This window comes from Bison bison, unplaced genomic scaffold, assembly GCF_000754665.1.
Source record: "Bison bison bison isolate TAMUID 2011002044 unplaced genomic scaffold, Bison_UMD1.0 scf7180017864314, whole genome shotgun sequence".
NCBI lineage: Eukaryota > Metazoa > Chordata > Mammalia > Artiodactyla > Bovidae > Bison > Bison bison.
Window position 1 is genome coordinate 1,362,654 of NW_011494886.1, and position 22,365 is coordinate 1,385,018.

The window sequence follows — 22,365 nt, forward strand, 5'->3', positions numbered from 1 at the left end:
TATATATATATATATATATATATATATATAGGCATCAGGGAATATTTGTTTAAACATTAAATTTACTGTTTGAACCAATTGAGTTTGAGATGGCAAAAATAATACTAACAGCTACTAAATGCCAACATTAGACATTATCCAAATCAGTCTTCATAGCAACTCTTTGCAGTGATTACTTTTATCCCTAATTTATAGGTGATTATTTTTATCCCTACTTTAATTTAAAGTAGTCTCAAAGAGGTTAAGTTACTGGCCCAAGGACACATAGCTATTAAGAGAGAATGTAAGACACTGGACTTGGATTTCTCTGTCTCCAAACCTGTTATTCAAAATTTTATGTTGAGATAAAATATTTATTGTTGGTTCATAAGAGAAACACCATGTAATTTGTTTGTAACATAAGGATCTTGAGGGGTAGAGAACTTGGTGTGTCTGTCAAATAGGGAAGAGCAGAGAAAGTCCCAGTTTTGGCGTTCTCCCTTGCTGAATTTAGTCTGTAGCCATGACACTTCTGTAAGAGCATCTCAGGAAAGGCATTGCTAGTCTCCACTTCCACTATGTCAGGGTTTAAACCCTTAACACATCTTGCCTTCATTTGGATGTTGCTAACTCGTGCTCATGACTTAAATTCTTCAGTACGTCTGCAGTGAATTAAAATAAGACCAGATAGCAACACAAAGTGCTGAGTGAAACTCTTTTGAAACTCAAAAACAGTTTCTGGCAACAGAAACCATGCTCACATTTTTTTTAATTCTTATTTTACCTTATTTGGAGATATAAGAGGGACTCTGAAGACCCCTTCAACCAGAACTTAATGTTAGTAAACCTTTGTTGAGATACAAGAAAATGTTCTTCTATCCCAAAGATGCTAAATACAGGTCACATCAATAACTATGGTTTCCATTTTCTGGCAAGGTCAAGCAGAATTTCCCACTATTTTTTCTATTAGGAAAAGTAGCATCTAAGATAACAAGATGGGCTTTTGTGACAATCTTGGAAAATCCCATGGATGGAGGAGCCTGGAAGGCTTCAGTCCATGGGGTCGCTGAGGGTCGGACACGACTGAGCGACTTCACTTTCACTTTTCACTTTCATGCATTGGAGAAGGAAATGGCAACCCACTCCAGTGTTCTTGCCTGGAGAATCCCAGGGACAGAGGAGCCTGGTAGGCTGCCGTCTATGGGGTCACACACAGTTGGACACGACTGAAGTGACTTAGCCTAGCCTAGCCTAGTAAAGAAAGACAGAGCTAAGTTGTGTCCGACTCTTTTCGACCCTATAGACTGTAGCCTGCCAGGCTCCTCTGTCTGTGGGATTCTCCAGGCAAGAATACTGGAGTGGGTTGCCATTTCCTTCTCTAAACAATCTAGCAAACTCAGAGTTAATTTATTGGCAGATTTGTGTTGGACTGGAGACCCATCTCACACCAGTCTCAGGAGGAGGAACTATAGGGAAGAAAACCTATCCCATTTTCTTGTTTCTGGGATGTGTATTCAATTTTAGGTTTCCCACTGAGAGATATGTGGGACCAGTGATCCTGGGAAGCAGACAAGTCTGAGTCAGAGCTTGTACTAAAAAACTGAAGGGATGATTTTCCCCATCTTCAGCTTTAGTTGCTTCACCCTCTGTCACCAATTTTAGACAGGGTGGGGACGAGAAGGGGGGAACCAGACGCCCCTTGGCTTGAACGTAGCTGCAGTGTTCAGAACCTTCAAGAACAAGCAGATTTGGAGACTCAACCCCAATTTGCAATCATTCAGTTCAACCTAGAACCACAGTTTTATTACAGCTTATTTTTTATTTCTGGTATGCTGGTAACTTGAAGTTAATCATCCAGACTGGAAAATGAGCAAGTGGTTCTAAAAACAGAGGGGCTATGTTGCACACGGGAGGGGATAAAGCTCGAAGTCTCCTCATGGACATCGATTCAGAAAGGAATGGACACTGCTGATGTAATTTTTCACACATGATGGGATGCGAGCAAATCCTTCATCCTAAAAAGGACAGAAACCAGAAGGGAATGACTGGGGAGAGTGAGTCACTAGCAGCTGTTAAGAATCAGAGACCTCTAGTCCTGATTTAACTCTCTCCTTTATCTGCCCTGGAGGCCAGTGGCTCTCAGACTTTAGCTGCATCAGAATCAGCTTGTGGGGTTGTTAAAACATGCATTGCTGAGCCCCACCCTGAGGGTTTCCAATTCAGCACATCTGGGCAGGGGCAGACAATTTACATTTCCTGCCAGTTTCCTGGTGATGCCGATGCTGCTGGTTAGGGATACTGAACAGCCATAAGAAGCACTGCTGGAGGCAATACCCATTTCAGAATTGAGCTCAAGGGACCAAAACCAGTTTATATTCCTGGAAAACCAATCCAGCATTTCTTTAAAATAGGGCTTCCATGTTAACCTGAAAGGGGCACTGATAAAAAATAGGATGTGGGGTGGGGGGCGCTGGTCAACATAACACACTGTCAATTAAGTGATGTCCCCTATTGCTCCCACAAGATTTAGCTTGGGACCAGAGCAGTGTGGGCCAAGGTTGGCCTTTCCATGGGAAGGCAGGATAGGTGTCAATTCATAGGTGCCAGACTAACATTTGAGACTCAAGCTCACCACTTAAAGCTATGAGCTTGTTCAAGTCAATCTAGCTTTTCTAAACTGTAGTTTCCTCAGGTACAAATTTATAAAAAATAATATCACTGATCTCATCAAGTTGAGAGAATTAAATGAGATAATGTTTAGAAAGCTTTAACACAGTGGTTCATGCATTATAAGTAAGTATTGCTTAATAATACTATAACTAGCCTATCATACCACTATTCATACCATTTTTACTGCTCCCAACAAATTTTGAGGTGTTTGTCTCATTTTCAAATATTGGAAACCAAGTCACTGAGAAATTAACTCTCTTGTATTTTAGGGAGCTCTGTGAAGTCAAGCTCTGTGATGCAGCTGGTATCATCATCACTCTAATCCCAGACTTCTGAGTGAGATCCGATCCAGACCCTCTGGACAGCCCTCCCCCAGAATCTGGACACACTCCTTGGGATTAAAGGAGGAGGCATTATTTCTTCAGGCCCTCCTGGAGTCTCTCTCTGCCTTTTTTGGCCCACATACCACTGTATGTAGTTTGTGTCTGAAATGGAAAATTTCTGTAACACAATACCCAGCTCTGATCCCCACAGACTCTCGAGTCTCTCTCTCTCTCTTTTTTTTTTTCTTTTGGTTTCAGTTAAAATATGACTTCATGTGCAAAAAAGAAGCCTCACTTCCCAGTGCTCTCAGCAGATTCATAAGCATGGTAGATTCAAAACCCTCTATTTCCTAAGAATTCTAGAGAATTGATTTCACTTTTCTGAAAAAGGAGAGACATCCATCTACATGACCAGAGAAGAGGGAAAATTAAAACAACCTACTCTTTGGATGCAGGATGTGTCACTCTGCGAGCCCATCGTCTTCTCCTGTGCCCCTCGGCCAGCACTCACATGGGCGCCCCCCAAGGAAAGGCAGGAGGGCAGAGCTGCCCTTGGCTCTAAGACCTTGCCTGTAACTGGGTGTGTTGTCCAAGCAGGCAATGAAAACCAAGGACTTAGAGGTTCCTCTCATTGACTCACTAGCGCTTTTCTCTCCTAGAGTGTCATCTCTTCAGAAACTCTGCCTAATGCAAGCCTAGACCAGTCTAAACAGGACAATGGGTTTCCTGATAAGTCAATGAATGACTTACGTCCTTGACAACCTACTCTAGTCTCCAGTGGCCTGCATAGGTTCCGGAGCCCACCCTTCTGGCTTGGATTCCCAGCTCCTCCCTTTACCAGTGAGTTGAGTGACTTTGGGCCAGTTTCTCAACCTCTCCATGTCTTCCTCATCCATAAATGGGGCTTGACTCTACATTGTAAGCTTTAACAAGGGATTAGTTATTAGATGAATTATAAAGTGTTAGGACAGTTCCTAGCACATAATGAGCTCCACATATGTTGCTATCATTACTGTCATTACTTCTACTGCCAGTAAACAAATGATTATGGCTATATTTGCTCAAGAAAACATAATGCCTAAATAGGAAGCAGTTTGGTGTTCTGGTAACAGCACAACTTTAGAATCAGACAAATCTGATTTGACCACTAACATTGAACTGAACGGAACTGGTTGCTACTTAAGTTGTGCAATCTTGGGCAAATTATAAATATCTTGGAAATCCAATTTTCTGTTTATAAACTAGAGATGGATAATAACATCTGCCTCAAAGGGTTGCTGGGAGGATTAAGTGAAGTCATGTTTGGGAAGCTCTTGGCCATTAGTTGGTAGCCAGGAAATAGCAGTTTGTTTGTTTTTTTTTTAACTGTAAACTGGTCACATGGAAACTGAGCAAAGAAATCCATTAACTCCTGAAACCACTTGCAACCACCCTACTCCATACAACTGACCAAAATAACTCCAACAGCTAAGAGTTTTACTATATAATATATAAAGTGAAAGAATTTAGAGTAAAATAGTCTTCTGTACATTTTTCTGTGTCTGGTGGTAAACTTGGTTAGCTGTCTGGACTTAGAAATTACTCATTACTCTCAACTCCAACTTAGCCTCTCTTCTTTGTCAATCCCATTTTTGTCCTTGCTTCCCAGGTAGCTCAGTGGTAAAGAATCCACCTGCAATGCCAGAGACGCAAGAGATGTGGGTTCAATCCCTGGGTCAGGAAGATCCCCTAGAGAAGAGAATGGCAACCCACTCCAGTATTCTTGCCTGGAAAATCCCATGGACAGAGGAGACTGGTGGACAGCTATAGTCCATGGGGTTGCAAAGAGTTGGACACAACTGAGCACACACACACACACACACTCACACACATACACGTGTTGATATGGAATTTTGCCAGGTTTTCTAAGGGCACCACGATAAAAGTACTTCCCAACCCTCAGATTTCAACCTCCAGATGATGTTAACTTCTGTGAGTTGAAATGAAGGTACTCGAGGCATCACAAGCAGGGCAGTAGCATCTTTCAATTCCAGGGGGCGCTACTCCCACCACACTGTGCTCCAGGGACTCCTTTAATAGGGAATACAACAGAATAGGCACCTCCCAGAGTTGTGCAACAAGATAGCTGGGATCCCAAAGAGCAGGAAATAAAGCCCACTTGCTCAGACTTGAACTCTAACTTCCCTTACTTTTCATGAGTCAGATTTAGTCTTCCAAGCCTTAAGTTGTCCTTGCTGTGAGAGAACATGTTAATCCCTGGGTGATATAATCCAGAGGAGGACTTTCAGAATCACTGACCGAAAAGCCCACACAGGTCATCAAGCCAACACCCTCCAGTGTTCAGGGGAACGAGCCAGAGGATGGAGGAAACGCACAGGCACAAAGCATCCTCGCCCCTGGCTCCCTCCACCAGCAGCTGTGCGTAAAGTGCCCTAAATTGACCAATGGTTTACCTGAAGTGGTGGGAGAAAACAGTGATGCTGCACTCAAGGTGCAGCGAGCAAAAAAAAAAAAAACGGATGAATCCAAACACCAGTGAAGGAAGATAATGGGAAATCATGGCTCCAGGAATCCTAATAAAGTGGCTGCTTTCATGCTTTTATACTTTCCCTTCCCCTACCTTATTCATTTCTTCCACAATAGTATAACAGACAGAGCTCTTTAAAGCTAAAAGTCATCCACAAAATAACCTGGTCCTAAAGCCCTCACTCTTCAAATGAGAAAATGAGTCCCAGACGTCAGGTAGTACAAGTCATCCAGGAAAGACGATTGATCTAGAAATCACTTAATGCCTTCAGCTGCCTTTAGAAGGAGAAAGAAATGTATTCAGGTCAGAGTAAGTGGTTTTGTAAACTCTGCTATATAGATAAAGAAGCTAAGGCTCAAAAGTAAGTGATGATGTGTCTTCTTTCCTGCTTCTTAAATCTCTCTGCTGGGTTAACAACCCGTGGAGGCATTAGGACTTGTGCTGACCAGAGCCAATTCCCCAAGCATTGAAGCCAGTAGGTGGGTGGGAAGACATGGACCTACTTATTGAGTCTTGAGGGAGAGAGGATCCCATCTCTGATCAGTCATGTAGAATTCACTTAACATTTCATTGTTGTTTCTTTTTCTGCACGCGCGCACACACACACACACACACACACACACACACAGAAAATGGAAAGAACAGAGTCTGGAGCCAGAACACCAGGCTTTTAAACTCAATACCTGTGCCATACTTCTCAATTTCAAATTTTCTTCTTCTGTAAATTAACAATCATTATATTATCTTTCTCATGACATTGACATGATCAACCAAAATAATTAAGCATAACTATTTTGTAAACCATGAAGCAGTGATTCTTAAATAATTTGGTTCAAGAACCTTCTTAAAATTTTGATGAATGCTAAAGACCCTCACCAAAATTCCCACATGTAAATACAGAATTTTGCATGTAATTTCAGAGGGTTCACAGAGCCTCTGAAGGGCCCCACTTAACATCTGCTCTAAAAACGCTTGTGAAATGTGGAATATTCTAGCCTGGACAAATGCAGCATTTTCCCAACTTGACATAAACTAGGACAAGGCATTCTTTTATTTGGAAAGCCCATACTGAATTCTTACTAGGCATTAGGGGCTGCAGGGGCACAAATATCCTTGAGGTATTAAAGCAAAGACATCCCTTCAGTGCACTGTATCAATTAAGAAAGTCACCTCACTAAGGCATCTGGTCTCACAGTCCCTGTTTGGTTATTCTGATCAGACTGAGAATAGTGGTCACCTTGATTTGAGACAGGGAATTATAAACAAAAAAGTCAAGAGATTTTTTTACTTCTAAAGTATTTTTTAAATGAAGCATAGATGATCTACAATATTATGTTATTTTCGTGTATACAGCACAGTGATTTTTATATATATATATTCTTATATATATATTATATACATATATATTATTATATATATTATATACATATATATTCTTATATATATATTATATACATTTTTTTTCAGATTCTTTTCCCTTGTAGGTTATTATAAAATATTGCAGGTAATTCACTGTATTATACACAGGGAACTTTTCCCAGGTCTATGAAGGTACGATTTTACTCAGGACTTGATTCACCAAAGGATTTGGGTACAGTGCGAAGAAAGCTGAGCACCGAAGAATTGCTGCTTTTGAACTGTGGTGTTGGAGAAGACTCTTGAGAGTCCCTTGGCCTGCAAGATGATCCAACCAGTCCATCCTAAAAAATATCAGCCCTGGGTATTCATTGGAAGGACTGACACTGAAGCTGAAACTCCAGTACTTTGGCCACCTCATGAGAAGAGTTGACTCATTGGAAAAGACTCTGATGCTGGGAAGGATTTGGGGCAGGAGGAGAAGGGGACAACAGAGGATGAGATGGCTGGATGGTATCACCGACTCGGTGGACATCAGTTTGAGTGAACTCCAGGAGTTGGTGATGGACAGGGAGGCCTGGCATGCTGTGATTCATGGGGTCGCAAAGAGTCAGACAAGACTGAGCGACTGGACTGAACTGAACTGAACTGAATTGAAGTGGAGGAAAGCTGTGTTCAGTTTGGGATAAAGCACAATTCCTCATACTTCTGGTCTCATGGTCTGAACCCCTCATGCCAGTGAAAGGATACCTGTAAAAATTTGCTATTTTTCCACATTCACTTCTTGTAGATTGTTGCTACTAAACCAGCGAATCAAATATTACTGGTGATAGAACTCAAGATCGAAAACAGGCATTTTCACTAGGAGCAGAGGGTTTTTGTTTTTTGTTTGTTTTGTTCTAAATTCTTGCAGTCAAGGGTTTTAATCACTCTACCACTTTATAGTCAGTGAAACATAAAAAACTTACTTCCCTTATCTGAAAATGTAGATGATAATTGTGACTTCATTTAGTTGTTGTCAGATTAAATAAGATGTAAAGTGCTCAAAACTATGCCTGGCACAGTGAAAGCTCAGCAAATGGTAACCAGCATGATTATCATTGATCCCATTCTCAATAGCTATATCCTTAGCTATTGTCACAGGTCCATTACATTTACCAGCAATGGGAAATATTTGTTTTGTTGTAGCTGCTATTCTCCAGAATATCATTTTTTTACAATGTGGCTACCAATTTGTCTGTAGAGGTTTTAATTTTTGTAATGAATTAGGCTTGATTTTCTAAGTTCCAGATTCAGAGGTATGTGAATTGAGTTTCATAGGGGAAGCAGGTGAAATTTATGAAGATGGGATGTGCTGAAGGGTGAAGTGTTGTGTGTTAGTCTCTCTGTCATGTCCTACTCTGTGCAATCCTATAGACTGTATCTCACCAGGCTCCTCTGGCCATGGAATTCTCCAGGCAAGTATACTGGAGTGGGTAGCCATTCCCTTCTCCAGGAGATCTTCCCGACCCAGGGATTGAACCCGGATCTCCTGCCCTGCAGGCAGATTCTTTACCATCTGAGTCACCAGGGAAGCCCCAAAGGGTGAGGATTGGAAGGTAAATTAGAAAAGGAGAATCAGAAAGAGAGATAACTGATCTGATGGGGAGTGCCCAAAAGAAAATTAGGAAAAAACAAGAGCAGAGAGCAGCAAGTGAGTACACTTTTCTGTTATAGAAAGGACTTAAATAAATTTTTACTAACCTGAGTAATGTACAAGCAAATTATATCATTTAGTTTTAGGGAATCGTGACTGGAAACTGGGTTGCAGGAATACAACAGAGTTTCTGCAGGGCAGAATTACAAAGTGATGACATTTGTTGAGGAGAACTAAAAGATTTTAAACATAAAATCTTATTGAGGGGAGAAATTTGGGGAAAGGATAGTTAGGGAGTTGGGGCTGGCCATACTATATTTAAAATGAATAACCAACAAGGACCTACTATAGGCACAGGGAACTCTGCTCAATATTATGTAACAACCTAAATGGGGAAATAATTTGAAAAAGAATAGATACATGTATAACTGAATAATTTTGCTCTACACCTGAAACTATCACAATGTTGTTAATCAACTATGCTCCAATAGAAAATAAACAGTTTTTTAAAAAGCCAACCCTGTTGAGTTAACCTGAGTTCAACAGCTAAGTTACCTATGTGTATATGTAGTTTGTAACAAATGTTTTTCTGCATTGAAGTCAGGTTATTATTTTCTGTAAACAGCAGACTAAGCTTATGATGCATTTGTAGAGAAAGACAGTGTAAGAGGCAGTTGGTGAGAGTCTGGTGCTAAAAAGATGACCTGAAGAGGACCCTTCCCTCTCTTAGACTAACCGCTACTCCATGAATGAAAACAATGGAACTCACCAGTCACAAGAATTCAGGGACAGTAGAGGAGATCTGGAGAGCGGCATGTCTACCCATCAGCTAGCCAGTCAGTCCCCCACCCACACCTCTGATCTGGCCACAAATACATGAATCACTGCCACAGCAATGTTAAGGGACCCTTGCTGAATAAAGGTCTGTAAAACTGCCAGGGATTTAAATGTCTTCCTGCAAACCTTCATCACTCCAAACCACCTGTATTCCTGGAGTTTGCTCTGCCTTGCCAGCTTACTTTGCATTGTTGAGCTGGGCCTACGTGCAGAGATCCTCAGAGACAATGCTCAGATTCATGTCTGGAATGCTTCAGCATACCATCAAACTAACTCCCACTCTCACATTTGCCAGAGGAAGAGATTCACAAAAAGCCTGAGGAGCCTTCTGGCCGCTGATGGGCAATTTCTTGAGTCTTTAATTATGGACCAATGAAAACAATGCCTTCAGTGAACGGCTGCCTCCCTTTCACCTCTGACCCATGGTCAGACATGCAGCTGTGAGTGTTACCAGATGGAAATTGTTAGTGAAGAGCCAATGTAACAGGACTGTTATTTATGACCTAAGGGCAGCATTCATCAGTATCCCTGTGGGCTTGACTTTTGTTTAGTGAGTAAGTGACCTCAGTATTGTGTGTGAAACCCTATAAGTTTGGATGTGGCTTGCCCTGTGGAAGAGAGAGATGTATTCCCTTTAAGTTCCTTTAAGTATCTAGGTCAAAAGGAGGATGGGAAGCCAGTTGAGACTATTAGAGCCTGGGGGTATGGGAGGGAACCCAAAGTCCAAATAAACATTTTCACTTCAGTCCAAAGCTTTTCTTGGTCAAGTTGTCAGACTCTATCCTCTCCCATTATTACAACACCCCAGAGATTATAAGGACAAGCTCTTTGGCCTCACAAGCCACTGCCCAATTTCATCATCTGTTTTTACCCGAGTCTGAATATTTTGTAGCTTCAGATCAAGCTTTTGTTGGAGTCTCATCAATATATTCCCAAATAACAGAGCCAAAGGGCTAATGGCATGCCGAAGCACGTTCAAGCATGTTCAAGGGACGGGGATGTTAGAGAATTGGCTTCCTCATGTCTGAGATGTCTCAGGTTGAAAAGTGAACCTGTGAAAATTATATACATACTCTTAGGACCCTGGTTGGAGAAGGCAATGGCACCCCACTCCAGTACTCTTGCCTAGAAAATCCCATGGGCGGAGGGGCCTGGTAGGCTCCAGTCCATGGGGTCGCTAAGAGTCGGACATGACTGAGAGACTTCACTTTCACTTCTCACTTTCATGCATTGGAGAAGGAAATGGCAACCCACTCCAGTGTTCTTGCCTGGAGAATCCCAGGGATGGGGGAGCCTGGCGGGCTGCCATCTATGGGGTCGCACAGAGTCAGATACGACTGAAGCAACTTAGCAGCAGCACGACCCTGGTTGTGCATCACTGTCTATAACCTATTGCTTTAGAAAGTTTCCCATCAACCTTCTGTGTTTTGCTCCATCTTGAAGCTGTATGATCTTTAGCTTCTCTTTTCAGTGTTTGGGCAGATGGGTGAGAATTGATGAAACACAGATGGTTTAGTGAGACAGAGATTAAGAATCCTGCTGGGTTGAGTATATTTGGTGATTGCCGCAGTATCTCAGCAGTTCGAAGATGAATTCACCCATAAAAATCTATTGTTGAATTTTACTTACTTTATCTTTTAGCCTCTCATATAATTTCACAAAATTTACTTCATTTTCCAGTACTCCTATGTAGTATTTTAGAGAAAGGAGCAGAATCATCAATTCATAAATGGAAAATTGAGGTAATGAGAAGGACAGGCCAGAGACACATGCTGAAAATCACTGTTTGTGGCCAGAGGCCCACGTTTCCCTCAGCAGAAGGTGCTTCCTCTGGAAAAGGTTCCCATTACATCATCAATGTGTTTTTCCAGATAGCAGGCTCCTTTGGGATGTAGCAAGTTTGTCTGGGGAAGCATTTATCACCTCTCAGCAAGTATTTAGATCTTTGTTTGCTCATTACTTTTTCTCTGATTTTCCCAGTGTGTGCATATATGTGTAGGTAACCTTTTCCCCAGTGAGTACCAATTAGTAAAACTTTGTGAATTTAGTTTGACACTTATTTGTTATTATTTTTAATGCAAATATAAAATGGCTGTCCTCTGAGACTCTGTGACTCTCACATTATATTTTCTTTCCAGAAATAACAAATCTTTTGGCTCAGGCACACCCCTCCCACACACACACACCAGGTTATAAGACGAAGACTAAAGGAACACATTTAGAAAAATGCTTTAGAGCAGCGGTCACCAACTTTTTGGCACCGGGGACTGGTTTCATGGAAGCCAATTTTTCCACAGACTGGGGCAGGGGTTAGAGAAGAGATGGTTTCAGGATGATTCAAGCACATACATTTGTCATGTACTTTATTTCTATTATTATTACATAGGCTCCACCTCAGATCATCAGGCATTAAATCCCAGAGGTTGGGGACCCTGCTGTAGAACGTACAAAACACTTTAGCTTCTGCTATTCTAGAACTACAATAAAAGGGCTCATGTTACTGTACCCATTTCAAGAGTGGAAAAATGTATTCAGAATATGAAATGACTTGCCAATATTACATGGTTCATATATCATAAAGATGGTATTGGAAACCAAGAGTGAAAATCTGACATCTCAGTGCTGTAAGTCTCCACCTGGAAGATGAGCAGAGGGAAGCAGTGATAAAAATCCTAGTCCCCATGGGCTAGTCAAGGATGTGATGGCCCAAAATCTATATTATTATTGTTACCATTCAAAAGGAGACTGGTCAGAAGAAAGTCTTTTTCAATGTGATATTGGAAAGTTCTATAAGTTGCATTTTTGAAAGGATTTAATGTTATGTTTCTGATATATTTTTTAAAATAAATTATCTTTATACTTCTTGAGGTAAAATAATTTTTTTAAGGGGAAAAGAGAAGGAGTAGAAGGAAGAGAAGAGGGAGAAGAAAAAACCCTTGAAAGGATGTAGCATCTAAATGACAAAGGCTACACGTTTCTGTGACTGTGGGTTCACCCCCAAAACTGACAGGCTCTTTACAGCTCTGTTCCCTGGGCTGATAAATGACGAGATCAGCCTGGTCTCTCTAGACACTGAGAATGACATGCTTCTTAGAAAAGTTTGTGCCAGAGACCCAGCCAAGTCTAAATTCTCTTTTTCATTTGCATTAGCATTTTTCTTGGTTCAGATTCACAGGTAAAACTTCCCCCAAGAGAATATTCAAGGTGGCTTTCTTCATCAAAGGGCTTACCTCCTCCCTGAGAACTAATCTGTTTGCTTTGTATGTCCACATGCTTCAGGGAAAGGGAGGGTTTCATAAATGAAACACCTCCCAGACCACCTCCCTCACACTCTCTTCAGAGGCCCCACAGCTCTGTCTCCTGAAGGGGGCTGGTGTGTGTGAGGAATGCAGTCTGGGTTTTCACCACAGCGAGTGGATGAGGCCAAGATCCCCTCCTCTATCCACTCCCACTTCTGCAAATCAAATACTTCTGATTCCCAGAGTATTTTCCCTGGGTTTAAGCATAGAAGCAAACAATGCAGTAAACAGGTAAGAAGCTACGTTTTTTTTGCTGCATGAGTTGAATTTGTAAAGGTCTGAGAAGAATCCTTCGTGAAGGAGACCAAGGAAATTCAATGCTCTCGACAACGTCATTCAAAGTACTGTGTGAGAACTACTTTTAGCAGGATCACCTACAAAACTTGTTAATAAAAATTAAAATGATTTCCCAGGCTCTGCTCCAAAGCAACATAATAAAAAATTCTTGGAGTGGGAGCTCAGGAACCTCATTTTTATCAAGTTTCCAGTTGCCTTCAATGAACATTAAAGTATGAAACCCCTTGATGACCCAAATGCCATGAGAACAGCCAAGGGTGCTGGAGAGTCCCTTAAAGTCAGAGAAAGTCAGCCTTTCAAGAAAGTTGGATTTTAGGGAGGCTTTTCCCTGACTCCTGAGATCTCTATGAAGTGTGTTTCTGTACCTTCGTGTTTTCTGCCACAATTGGCATATCATCTCACCGTTGGATTGCTGTGATTAGTTTACTTGAATTTCTCTTTCAGGCAGAGACAGTAACTTATTATCTTTATGTCTTTATATATCCTTTGCTTGGCAGAATGCCTGCTTAATTAAGCCTTTGTTGATTAAACAAATAAACTTAATTGTTTTAACCATCAGGAAATTAGCAAGCAAAGGGTTTATGCTTATTCTCAATAAGTTATTGAGATATATCACAGAACAGATTTTATATCAGACCAAGTCTAGTTGGACTTTTAGCTTTATTCCTAATATCCCATAGCAGATGCTGCCACCAACATCTCTTAAGTTAGAAACTTGTTTACATGCCCCCTTTTCTTTCCCACTCCTCACTGGAAAAGCTATGCTGATATTGGGTGGCTCAAAGGAGCCAAACTGGCTTACCTACAGAAAAAGTTGCCAGTGGCATTTAGCTTATATATACAGTCATCCCTAAGTATCCTCAGAAGGACTGGTTCCAAGTTCTCCTCAGACACCAAAATCCATGGATGCTCAAGTTCCTTTTTTAAAATGGTATATAGTATTTGCACACAACCCACACACATCATCCACACATATCCTCCTATATTTGTTAAATCATCTCTGGATTAGTTATCATACCTAGTACAATGTAAAAGCTATATATATAGTTGCCGGTATGCAGCAAATTCAAGTTTCTTTTTTGAAACTTTCTAGAATTTTTTCAAGTATTTTTGACACAGAGTTATTGGAGTCCACAGATATGGAGGGCTGACTTTATTCAGCATAAAAGTGACCCTCCTTTTAGCCAAGGTCTAGGAACACCTGCCCGGTGGCACCTGACACCGTGACAGTCACCCCTTTGCAGGTTGTTGCTCCCAACGCACAGGGACTACAGACCCAGCAGAGAAGAGAAAGCCAGTGGCTGGGAGGGGGATTCCATTGCTGACTATCCTCCTTCCCTGCTGAGTGCTCCCAGGTAGGATCTGGGAGAGGCTGAGTTTTCTGGGTGCTGGGCTGCAGGAATGCATTTCCCACCAAGTGTTTCTCTAAACATGCTATTAGGCTACAGAGTTACCCTCTGACTAGTAACCCTTCAGGGATGGTTAGGTGTTTCAAGAAATTAATAAAGTCAGAAAGAAACAAATAAATTTGATCATAAGTTCTGGGGCTAATCAACACTCCAGCTCCAGGAAACTGATGGCGATCAGATAGGAAAATGCTGGGGATGAAAGCACTGAGTGGCTTGGCACGTCTGGTTTGAGATGTGCTGACTGAAGAAGTGCCAGGACTAGAAATGTGAGAAGAAATACCAGGTTCTGGGAAGGGGCACTGCTGTCAGGGTTTGGGGTGGTTTTCATGGCTTTTTTTACGGTTTTCATCCTTTAAAAAAAGCTGAAATAAAGATGACTTGAAATAATTTTAGTCATGTGTATATCCTAACTCTGTCACATCCTTGATCATGTTAACTTCTTTTTATTTAAAAGAATATTCAATTTACTAGGCCAAAACTTCATAGTGTTTTTAATTTAAACAGAAAATCTTGCCAAAGCCAGCCCTAAGAGAAATATTTTCATTATCTGGCTCTTTTATCAACTCCAAAGCTTGGGTGTGGTTTCATTCCCCAGTGTGCCTTCCCTCTGTGCTGCTGGGAAACCAAACACGATAGCCACAAACTGGAAAAACACTCCTGATGGATTGGCTTCCACCTGCATCTGATGTGAGAGACATGGCATCAGGAGCGAGTTGCAGAAATAGGGGGACCAAATTAAAAGTTATGTTTAATAATGTTATGTGAGATATAAGGAAAAATACAAAGGCTTTGTCATAAGAATTCCTAATAATGATGATAATTACAGCTATCAGTTATTGAGCACTGACTATTGCAGAGCATTGCTCTGATGAATTTAGAGGTGAGATCTACCATTCTTCCAACAACCTTAACAGTAGGTATCAACATCATTTATAAATGAAAACAAAGAGCAGACAGATCAAAGGGAAATGACTTGACCTATCCTTTGCCAGTGGAGAAGGAAATGGCAACACACTCCAGTATTCTTGCCTGGAGAATCCCAAGGACAGAGGAACCTGGTGGGCTGCCGTCTGTGGGGTTGCACAGAGTCAGACATGACTGAAGTGACTTAGCGACAGCAGCAGCATCCTTTGCCAGATGCATGGTTGGTTCACACCCTTAGAAAACAAACATTAAGAACTCTGGTCTAATCTATTTAGTCAAGACAATTTTCCCCTATATACTTTCTATATTAAAAAGATGAATAACCATGGAAGAAAATCACAGAAGGGCATGTAGATGATAATTTAGAAAGACTAATGAGTCACAAAGTAAGAGTGGGAAGATGCAGAGAATGGATGCTGAAAGTGTGATCTGAATTTAATACAACTCAAAGCACTCTGATAGCAGAGGTGCTAGAGAAGGAGTTTGGAAACCCTAACATGATAACTAATCCAGATTTTTGGCAGCCTTGTCCAAATCATCTTCTAATTGTACATTTTTTTAACGTTATGCAATTCATGTGCATGGAAACTGGTTTGTTTGGGATGTTCCATAAGAAGGAGAATAGAATGGCCAAGAAATGTAATTATAGAGGATATAATGAAACTTTGGCTTGAAATTTAACTCAGAGAGCAATTATTTTAGATTTGTTTTTCTGTATACATAAATTAGCAGAATTAGTATATTTTTCTACAATTGCATGTATATTTATACCTTGTTGCTAAATGAATGAGAACTCAGAATGTACACTGAGTTTATGGAAATGATATTAATGTCTCAATTAAAGTATTTAAGTTTTCCTCATTGCTTTGCTATACAATTAGTCCTGAAGAGCTGCTAATGCAAGCTTTGGGACAAATTTAGCTCTTTTTCAGAGAAATTGAGCTCTTCTGCAACAATGCTAATGGCGGGAGATCCTTAAGCATAGTGTACAGTACAGAGCAAGCCCCTGAGCTGATGCTTGTGAATAACTGGAATGAGAAATCTCGATGACTGTTATTTGAGAAGGTGCTCTTAAAGAACTGTATGTGTGTGTGTGTGTGCTCAATCACTCAACTGTGTCTGAGTCTTCGTGACCCCATGTACTGTAGCTCCTCAGCCTAGGCCCTTTTTAACTGTGGACTGGAAAATTACCTATATACTTGGACTATACAGGATCTGGGCAAGAATCCCCTTATTATGTAAACTTTCCTGAGTCCTCCTAGTCTAAGTATCAGTTCAGTTCAGTTGCTCAGTTGTGTCCGACTCTTTGAAACACCATGGACTGCAGCATGACAGGCTTTCCTGTCCATCACCAACTCCCAAAGCCTGCTCAAACTCATGTCCATCCAGTCAGTGACACCATCCAACCATCTCATCCTCTGTCATCCCCTTCTCCTCCTACCTTCAATCTTTCCCAGCATCAGGGTCTTTTCCAATAAGTTGGTTCTTCACATCAGGTGACCAAAGTATTGGAATTTCAGCTTCAGCATCAGTCCTTCCAATGAATATTCAGGATTGATTTCCTTTAGGATTGACTGGTTTGATCTTGCAATCCAAGGGACTCTCAAGAGTCTTCTCCAACACCACAGTTCAAAAGCATCAATTCTTTGGCGCTTAGCCTTCTTCACAGTCCAACTCTCACATCCATACATGACTATTGGAAAAACCATAGCTTTGACTAGACAGACCTTTGTTGGCAAAGTAATATCTCTGCTTTTTAATATGCTATCTAGGTTTGTCATGACTTTTTTCCCAGGGAGCAATTTTAAGTGTCTCTTTGTCATTTAAGTGGAACTTGGTGGGGGGTGGTGCAGGAAGGAAGGAGGAAAAGGAAGATAGCAAAGCAGTTAGTAACGTGCAAAAGGCAACATTTCAATTTATATGGAAAGTCCCTTTCTACTCTTGCAATGTATTTCCGAAGTATTTATGGTTTACGGGCTATGGTATCTATTTTATAAACCAAATATTAATTCACTATGTAGTCCATGAGGTCCAAAGAATTCCTACAATTATGCCTCACTCTCCAAGTTGATCCAATGAGGATCTCTCACAGTATCCTAAAAAAGTCCAGCTTCCTGGAGGTAAATCTTTCTTCACCAAAACACTGGATCAACTGCACCCTCCCTATCTTAGAAAAAAATGTGAAGGAAGGGATCTGTAATGGATAAGCCTGGATGTAGAGCTCAAAGACTCTCAAGAGTACAAAGAAAGCACAGTTCAACCTTGAAGTTCCCATAGTCTTCACCTTCCCATAGTCCTGGGGCCGTTCAGTAATATGCATTTCCTTTAGATTTGGCAATTGTCCTGGAGGCAGTGGTAATTGTCCTGGTCTGAGTGCAGGTTGGAAAAAAATTTTCAGACCTGAGGCAGAATGAAAGGAGAATAAAGTTTATTAGAGTAGGAGATGCTGTTAGAACAGCAGGCCAGCTCAAGTGAGAGTGGAACTCTTTTGCAGGCTAGTTGACAATTTTTGTAAGGCTTCCCTGGTAGCTCAGCTGGTAAAGAATCTGCCTGCAATACAGCAGACCCCAGTTTAACTCCTGGGTTGGGAAGATCCCCTGAAGGAATAGGCTACCCACTCCAGTATTCTCGGGCTTCCTTGGTGGCTCAACTGATAAAGAATCTGCCTGCAATGCAGGAGACTTGGATTCCATCCCTGGGTTGGGAAGATCCCCTAGAGAAGGGAAAGGCTACCCACTCCAGTATTCTGGCCTGGAGAATTCCATGGACTGAATAGTCTGTGGGGTCACAAAGTGTTAGACATGACTGAGCGACTTTCACTTTCACTCCCACCCTAGAATGGTATGTAGGAATGTTAGAATGGTGTATGCATATTTTCTTAGAGATAAAGGATTTAAAAGTGATGGAGAAAGAAATTAAAATTTTCCTTAAGTATGAAGCAATATGGTTTTGGGTATTCTGGCCTGGAGAATTCCATGGACTATGTAGTCCATGAGGTCCAAAGAATTGGACACGACTAAACGACTTTCAGACAATTTTTATAACCTCAAGATATCGATAAGCCAGAAAGAAAAACACCAATACAGTATACTAACGCATATATATGGAATTTAGAAAGATGCTAACAATAACCCTGTGTACGAGACAGCAAAAGAGACACTGATGTATAAAACAGTCTTATGGACTCTGTTGCAGAGGGAGAAGGTGGGAAGATTTGGGAGAATGGCATTGACACATATATAATATCATGTATGAAACGAGTTGCCAGTCCAGGTTCGATGCACAATACTGGATGCTTGGGGCTAGTGCACTGGGATGACCCAGAGGGATGGTATGGGGAGGGAGGAGGGAGGAGGGTTCGGGATGGGGAGCACGTGTATACCTGTGGAGGACTCCTTTTGATATTTGGCAAAACTAATACAATTTGTAAAGTTTAAAAATAAAAAAATAAAAAAAAAGATAACGAAAATTCCTACTGGAATGGTGGCATTAGGTGATTGGTTAGGATGTTATAGTGTGGGTAATAGGGTGGGTATTTTACCTAATATGGGGTCAGGGAACTGACAGGTTCGAATCTTGAGGCTCATGGAAATAGTTCCTATGGGGCTTAATCAGCTCCAGAGATTTTTGCCCTGTGACCTTGGTATAGGGCTCCCCACATGCGACCTTGGTATAGAGCTTCCCAGTAATTATTATGCTTGTTTCTTTCCAGTCTTTCTCAGGAAGAGAAGATAGAAATACATTCTGTCCAAAGATGCTTAGGCTGAACTCATTTAAGTAGAGGCACACCTCAGAGATATTGTGTGTTCGGTTCCAGACCAACACAATAAACTGACACAATAAAGTGAATATCTCAATAAAATAAGTCACACAAATTTCTTGGTCTCCCAGTGTGTACAAAAGCTGTTTACACTATAGTCTATTAAGTGTGCAATAGTGTTTCAAAAAGTGCACATACCTTAATTTTAAAGTGCTTTATTGCTAAAAAATATTATCATCATCTGAACCTTCTGAGAATCATAATTTTTTGCTGGTGGAAGGTTTGAAATTCTATGAGAATTACCAAAACTTGACACAGAGACATGCAGTAGAAAATACTGATGGAGAAAATGCTGTTAACAGACTTGCTTCACGAAAGGTTGGCACAGACCTTCAATGTATAAAAAGTACAGTATCTGGGAAGCGTGATAAAATGAGGTATGCCTATATATTGCTAAGGAAATAGGAGATAGATTCTTAGCCTTAAAAATCTTATGGCAAAGCTATTAATAAGAAAATTTGGAAAGAATGTATAGTTTAGGAGCCAAAAGAAGAAAAGCCACCAATCAGCATAAAAAAGAGAAGACAGAAAGGTAAGCCAAGAGGCAGTCACACCAATGACACAGAAAGCTCAGACAGAGAGGCTTTATGAGAAGCAGCATTTGTCATAGGAAGTTCTGAGAAAATGAGTCCTCTATGAAGACAGTGGTTCTTGCTAGTTAAAGAGACCTCCACTATACAACACTAATAAGGAATTAATGAGTAAAACTGAACAATTATGATTTCCTAAATAAGGATTTATGTTCATTTCTTCTCTTTCTTTCATTTTGCATTATAAAACAATCCAAACTATGCGGAATATAATTTGAAGTTAATGCTCAGCTCTAAAACTTAGGTTTAATGTATGGTATTTCTTTTCTCTTGTTTTCTAACAAAGGGACATTTAGTACAGTATCATAAATCAGACCAGTCCTCTCTCAAATGTGAATATTTAGAGAACAAAGAGGCCAAAGGCATTTTGGTTCCAGATTACTAGAAACAGTTCTTTCATTCTCTGTTCATCTTTATGTGATTTCCTTCAATTATGTGCCACATTTCTTTTTTTCCTCAAAAGGACGCCGGCTTGTGGTAACTCCCCATATGCATCATATTCTCAACGTGCTGTTTGATGCCATCTGTTTAACACAATAGAAGAGAAATAGGAGTCCTATCACATCATCTGATTTTCCTCCAGAGAAATAGATGGCACGATTCAACTGGGCAAAGTCGTGGGTGCTAAGTCCTTCAACTAGTGTCAGATGTGAAACACGTTTTTACCCTGGTGTGGATGTTACATATTCCTCCACATCATTGCCCTCCCTTTCTCCTGGTAAGTGGTCTGGCTTTTAGCAAATCCAGACCACTTGACAAGCCCTAGAAAATATATTTTATAAGCATAGGAATCAGCACAATCTTGTGGAGAGCTCTGGGTTTCCTTGCCATCACCCAGCCAACCCACTTCCTTGAAAGAGTCATATAACTTCTCATTTTGAAAATAGGTATACTGCTATGGATTGAATGATACCTCCCCACCAACACCACCACACAAAATTTGTATGATGAAATCTTAAATCACAATATCTCCTAATGTGACCTTATTTGGTAATAGGATCTTAAAATGCAATCAAGTTAAAATGCGATTATTAGGGTGGACCCAAGCTGATGCCACTGATGCCCTTACAGAAGCGGGACATTTTTTTTTTAACTTTTTATTTTATACTCAAGTATAGCCTATTAACAATGTTGTGATTGTTTCAGGTGGATTGCAAAGGGACTCAGCCACATATATATCTGGGAAATTTAGACACAGGCCCACATACAGAGAAAACACCATGTGAACATAAATATGGCCGTCTGCAAGCCAAGGAGAGAAGGATGCGATAAATCCTTCCCTCACAGCCTGAGAAAGGAGCCAATTTTGTCAACTCCTTAATTTCAGACTTCTACCTCCAGAACGGTGAGCCAATAAATTTCTGTTTTTTTAAGCCACCCAGTCTATGGGAGCCCTAGCCAACTAATACAGGTAATTATAGATCCATCCACCTCACCAGGCTTTAGAACTGAAGATTTCAGAAAATGCATTAAGAGTCCAATTCAGCTTCAGGGCTGATGTTGCCTTTCCTGGAACACTGTACTTGACCAGTTTCAGTGAAATTAGGAGATAATTCATGGTCTCATGTGAAATGTGCTTGAGCTCTCATTATGTTGTCCATGGCCTGAGAGTATCTTATACAGAGCATCTCTATTTACTTCCCAGGACTCAAGACAGGCAAGTTTGTCCTAAGAAACCCAAAGATCCATTCTGAATCCCTAAAGAAAACATGACAATTTTGTAGATGTACCTGTGCAAAAACTGGAACTGAGGAATCTATGGAGATTATGCTTTTTCCTAGGTTTTCTTCTGCCATCAGATCCACTCTCTTTTCCCTAAATTTTCTTTTGTTCACAGAGTCCCATAGTAACTCACTTTATGTTATGTGATGTCCACTAGGCCACACACAGCCTCTCTTGGCTACTGTTCCTATAGTGGCTCTCAGACTTTAGTGGCATCAGAATTACTTAAAACTCAGATCAAACTTGAAAAAGTGAAAGTGTTTGTCACTCAGTTATGTTGAACTCTTTGGGACCCAAATGGACTATAGCCCACTAGGCTCCTCTGTTCATGGGAATCTCCAGGCAAGAATACTGCAGTGGGTGGCATGCCCTGCTCCAGGGGATCTTCCCAACCAAAGGATCAAACCCTGCGGCTCTTCCTGAGCCACCAGGGAAGCCTAAACAGTATATTATTTGAATGTTAAACAAGGATTATCTGTGTGTCTTTACAAACTGATGATCTATTTTTCTCAGTTCAGTTCAATTCAGGCTCTCAGTCTTGTCCGAATCTTTGAGACCCCATGAATCACAGCATGCCAGGCCTCCCTGTCCATCACCAACTCCTGGAGTTCGCTGAGACTCACGTCCATCGAGTCAGCAATGCCATCCAGCCATCTCATCCTCTGTTGTCCCCTTCTCCTCCTGCCCCCAATCCCTCCCAGCATCACAGTCTTTTCCAATGAGTCAACCCTTCACGTGAGGTGGCCAAAGTACTGGAGTTTCAGCTTTAGCATCATTCCTTCCAAAGAAATCCCAGGGCTGATCTCCTTCAGAATGGACTGGTTGGATCTCCTTGCAGTCCAAGGGACTCTCAAGAGTCTTCTCCAACACCACAGTTCAAAAGCATCAATTCTTCAGCGCTCAGCCTTCTTCACAGTCCAAGTCTCACATCCATACATGACCACAGGAAAAACCATAGCCTTGACTAGACAGACCT

General features: G+C 41.0%; 1 protein-coding gene across 3 annotated transcripts in view; it reads left to right on the forward strand.

Annotated features, from left to right (window-relative positions):
* Positions 1-22,365, forward strand: part of PHLDB2 (pleckstrin homology-like domain, family B, member 2) — a 242,637-nt gene that overhangs the window by 21,989 nt on the left and 198,283 nt on the right. The window contains exon 2 of one of the 3 annotated variants that reach the window (XM_010852731.1): positions 20,814-21,012. The exons of the other annotated variants lie outside the window; for them this stretch is intronic. The gene's annotated coding sequence lies outside the window, so the exon portion shown is untranslated. The remainder of the gene's footprint in view (positions 1-20,813; positions 21,013-22,365) is intronic. 3 annotated transcript variants of the gene reach the window in all.